The sequence below is a fragment of the Mustela erminea genome, chromosome 10 (assembly GCF_009829155.1).
Source record: "Mustela erminea isolate mMusErm1 chromosome 10, mMusErm1.Pri, whole genome shotgun sequence".
NCBI classification, from domain to species: Eukaryota; Metazoa; Chordata; class Mammalia; order Carnivora; family Mustelidae; genus Mustela; species Mustela erminea.
In genome coordinates, this window is record NC_045623.1 from 15,870,618 (window position 1) to 15,875,877 (window position 5,260).

Consider the following 5,260-nt stretch of genomic DNA (forward strand, 5'->3'; position numbering starts at 1 on the left):
AGCCAGGATTTTGATTTTTATACCCACTCCTCACCGATGGAGAACCGTGATCTTACCTTGGAGAGGGACCAGAAAGAACCAAAATTAGGAGGGGATCGTGAGCCCTGGTGGCAGAGAGGTCCCACGCTCCCTGGGCGTTTTAGGCTCAGTGACTCTGGGATGCCCACAGTGTGGGACCCTTCTCGGCAGCGGCCCTCGTGCACCACACTGTGCCACACAGCCCATGGCGATCACACGTCCAGTGAAGACCCAGGTGCCCCTGTGCACCTAGGTGTGTGAACGGGGTGAGCAGAGAGTAGGGGCAGGGCACACAGCCAACATGCACTGCCTTCCTTACACAGCTACCACAACCAGCCTCAGAGCCTTCTCCCTCTCGTGCCCAGTGGCAACTCTTCTGTACAAACTGATCGCCCTGGTCACAGAAGAGGCAATGGTCCCAAACAATAAAATCATGGTGGAAGGTGTTGGATAAGTTGGTATGGCACGTGCCTTCGGCATTCTGGGAAACTCTCTGGCTGACAAATGTGTTCGTGTGGTTGTTTTAGAAGATAAACCCCAAAAAGAAATGAGGCATCTCAGGCACAGGAGCTCACTTCTTCAGATGCCAAAAACCAGCAGATAAAGATGACTCTGTGACGGCCAATTCAAAGATTGTGATGGAAAATGCAGGAGTCCGCCAGGAAAAGGGAGAGAGTCATCTCGGTCTGGAGCTGAGGAATGTTAATGTCTTCAAATTCATTATTCTCCACATCATCAAGTCCAGTCCCAGCTGCATCATAATTATATTTCCCAGCCCAGCAGATTCTTACATGTTATCTGGAAATGAACTGGATTACCTGAGCACCCCATGGTGGGAAGTGAGTGTAATCTGGAATTTGCTAGATTTTGCCATCTTATGGCTAAAAAACTTGGCATTCATCCCAGTGGTTGCCGAGTTTGGGGAGATCCTAGTGTCTCGAGTGAGGCTCTATGGAGTGCAGTGAGGATGGCAGACGTTTCTCTCTAGGAACCAAATTAGAACAGAAAGGGACAGTGATAGTGAAAATTGCAAGGAAGTGCATAAGTATGTAAGATAGCGCCTGTGGAGCCATCAAGCCCGAAGAATATACCTGCTGGGCTATTGGGTAAGTGTGGCTGATCTCACTGATCCCGTGTTGAAAATCTGTCCAGGATTTATCCCATGTCAGTGGTGGTGAAAGGAATATATGGCATTGAGAACAGAGTCTTCCTGAGCCTTCCATGTCTGCTGAGTGCTCAGGGGTTAACCAGCATTATCAACCAGAAGCAGAAGGCTGACCAAGTTGTTCAACTCAAGAAAAGTGCCGATCCCTGTAGGACATCCAGGAGGACCTAAGAGATCTGTGACGTCTGCGTTCTAGGCTATCGAAATTTCAAACTCCAAAGTGACTAACCGTGAATCTCTAGTTTTTATCCACGTACATGGATTATAGTTTGCTTTTTATCATCTTAGATATGTGAATTGGGGTTCACAGAAGCAAAGCCCATGCTTGGTTCAATGCTTGCAGTATGAGCCCCTGAACAAACAAAACTATTGGGGTGGGGAGAAAGAAAAGAAAGAAAGAAGGGGAGCTGGGGAGTCAGGCAGGTCCAGATTCCAATTCTGCTGTTGCCTCTGCCAGCCTGCATGTGTGGCCAGACCCTTCACTGCCTCAGGTGTCACATGGAAGACAAGACAGTCTTAATGGCACCGTGCAAGCCGGATATAAACACGTGGATTCAGATCCACGTTCCAGGACCTGTACCCAAGAGGGGACGGACTGCGACAGCCTCGGGTACCTGGTGACTGAAAGCTTCCCCAGGCCCTGGGTGTGTGGCTGATACAGCAAATGTTCTCAGGCCTGTAACAAAGCAAGCTCAGCCCATGGTGGGTGCTGGTGACGTCCGAGGACTTAAAACAATTAAACCCATAATCAGAGGGTGCTCGGACTCAGCTGCTGTGGGTTTGTTTGCCCACGAGTCACAATCATCTTGGGAGTGTGCACCAGCCGTTAGCCCTCAAAGTTCTGTTGCTAAGAGATTATGAACCAAATGATGTTTCCAGAAAATAACCACTGCAGGATGTTCTAGGAGCGAGCCATAATAACAGCCCCAATAGGACGGATATGCTGTTATTGATAAATCCCTCTGAAGAGCCGAGGAAAGGGGTGGGGGGTTAGCCTGTCCGCGCACATCCTACGTAAATGTCAGGTTTGCCAAGGTTTTAAATATAACAAAATACAGTTATCCGTGAACACTGGAAGGGATAGAGTCTAAAGTCCTCATGCTTCCCCAAGTTCTTTCATCAACCAAGACGTATCTATTGGAGGCGCGTTGTTTGCCATGTATGTTTACAACAATCTCGGCCACATTTAGTAGAGGATGGTCCCTAAGTCCAACACAGCTGTAACTACCCCTGGGCGACACAGCGCCTCTGTGTGACAGCTGACGAAGTGATTTCATATAGCTACTTGTGGCCGCCTCCACTTTTGCTCTGTTGCTGGGGTAACGGAAACCAGTCGACTAACAGAAGCCCAGGTTAAAGCAGGACAGTTTCCATCCCAGGAAGTCTGTAAACAGGGCACTTGCGAGAAACGGATTATCATCAGGCACCTAGAACCATTCTGCCCATGCTGTCTTCCTGGGAAGATGCAGCCATTCTGCCCTGGGTCCTCATGGAAGACTCCCAGTCATGCCCAGGGGTCTCTATCAGGCATGTGAATTAGTACGAAGTAGCACGATACCCACCTGACACCCCAACTCGGGCCACCCCGTGCCTCCTCTCCTCCCAACCCCCCACCAGCCCCTTCTGCTTTCTCTCTAACCAGGCCCCTGGCCACAGTGGCCTCCTGGTCTACATTTTACCTCGCTGGGGCAGGTAACAAAAGGCAAGCTATTGTGTTCTTCCCTCTTTTTTAACAGTTGAAGGAGCCAAGGTTCAGAAAGCCAAAGTGAGGTGTCAAGGTCAGGCAGCTAGTAAGTCAGAAGGCAAACCCGTGTCTTCTAGCCCTGAATCCCAGGATTATCACTGCTCCGCAGACCTCCAGTCTCCCTATGATGGAAACTGCCAGGGGCTATAGTGGCTCCCAGAAGGGGGTCAGTGTTTCCATGTGCCAATTTCAGGGACCCTCGGTCACTGTAGGGCGCTCAGGGAAGGGGTGCAGGGCCACAAGCACTTTGCCTTCCTCCTTCCTCCTTCCTCCAAGGGTCAGAAGAAGGGGTCATGAATAAATCGTATCATTAAGATCCCGGACTCAGAAGCTTCTTCTGCCATCACACTGTGGGTGACCTCTGGAAGGTACCCGATCTTCTGCTATGCTGTTTCCTTTCTAAAAATTAGGATGAGTACCTCCCTCCTTTATGGGGTTGTTAGGAGGAATGCACGAGATTAGATAGTTAAATGTGGTCGGCAGGGTGTGTGGGAAACCTTCGACAGCAGCCATGGTCACAGCTCACAGTATCATCATTCTCCCCACTGCCAGCCCCCACTCTTGCCCAGGACCTGGGGTGCAGGTGGGCAGGCGGCTGGTGCCAGCTGGAGCGCCACTGTAGTCCACAGTGGTGACCGACCAGGGTCCGGTGACAAAGGGACACATTTCCCAAGGTTCCTGGTGAGAAATCCTTTATTTTTCAGAAGGTGGGCTCAAGGAATGGAGAAGCAGCTTTGTGGGTTTCTGCGCCTGTCTAAACACATGTGCTTCCAGTTGGCTTCCTCCAGCTGGAATTCCCCAGTGCCCAACCCAGCAACCTCCACTGCCCAGTGGCCCCCCGCCCTGAAGCCTGCGGGGGCTTCTGCCCTTGGCCAGAGGCCCTCCTCCGGCCTCAACAGCAGGCTGCTTTCTCCCCTGGGAGTGGGAAAGAGCAAGCCAGGGCGGGGTGCCTCCCTCATCTGTCTGAACGTTGCTCCTCTGAGAGTCTTAAAACCCCAGCCCAGAGAAGGATGGTTAGGGAGGGCTGGCAACCGGACAGACGAAGGCTGAGGCGGAGGGTCATGAATTCAGCCTTGCCGCTTGGCACCCGCCCCCAGTGCCGTGGCTGCGTTATCCTGTGGGTCAGGGCGCCGTTTCTGCCGAGTCATCTTTCTTCCCCAGAGGGATTCTGGCCCAGAGCCACATTCCTGGTGGGGTCTGAGTGCCACAGAGGACGGAAACTTCCTTTCTCACCAGACCCTAGCTCTCCAGCCCAGCACACAGTCCGGTCTCTCAGCAGCCTCTGCCGGCAGCAAACAGTCTCCTCTAGGCCTGTGTGGCTCCTTCCCACAGAGCCACGCCCTCCCTAGACCCTGACTCTGGGTGAGCTAAGAACATTCCACGGGGAGGGAAGGATGCTAGTGTACCGAAGGAGGAGAGACTGCGTCGAAAGGGAGGGGGTCAGAGGGGCATGGAGGAACTGCTTAAAACTTCCCAACCACCCACCTGGAGAGGACCCTCCTGCCGGTGGGTGTTCAGCAGCCCCATTGAGAAGGAGCTGGGTACTCTCCAATAGGCCTGGGCAGGCGCCAGATCTCAAGCTAGAGAGGAGACAAGGCAGTCTAAGAAGCTTCATCCCTAGGCCCATACTGCCCCCCACCAAGCACCTCCAGCATCTCTTTGTTGTGCAAAATGTTAGCATCCCCAGACCTTCCACAAAGCTCATGCTTCAGGAACCTACGTGCCAGGCACTATATGAGGCCCTGGCCCCTGGCAGAGTGAACAAGGCAGATGTGGCCAGTCCCAGGGTCTCTCCCATTCTTTCCAGGCCCACCAATCTTGCTTCCAATCATGCTATCATCCCAGACCGCTTGGGGCCCAGGTCTAGCTGTGTGAACTTGAGCAAGTCATTTTACCTCTCTGGACTTGTTTTATCTATAAAATGAGGGTAAACTAATACTTACTTCATAGGGGTGTTAAGAGAGGTAAATGAGTTAATATGAGTTTATATATGTACATATATGTTAATATATGTACAACATTTAGAACAGTTCTTAGCACGTGTACGTGTGTGTGTACGCGCGCGCGCATACCATGTCTTTGCTCCCACTACACTTCACCTGGAATGCTTTTCTCATTTTTGGCAAGGATCTGTGGGTTTAGCTGTGGCAGAGTTTTCAGAAGGGAGGACTGATGGTGGGCAGGCCGAGGGTCAGACCACAGCCCTGCTGGGTCCGCTAACTTGCCAAGCACTTGCTGCTGAGGAAAAGGGGCTCAGGGAGCTAAGACACCTGCCAGAGTTTGCAACCCCAGTCCATGTCGGAGCTAAGGGCGGAGCTCGGGTGTTCTGATGC

At 52.1% G+C, this 5,260-nt stretch overlaps 1 pseudogene; it reads left to right on the forward strand.

Annotated features, from left to right (window-relative positions):
* The first annotated feature begins 319 nt into the window (after positions 1 to 319).
* LOC116567438 lies at positions 320 to 1,365 on the forward strand (annotated as a pseudogene).
* Positions 1,366 to 5,260: the final 3,895 nt, after the last annotated feature.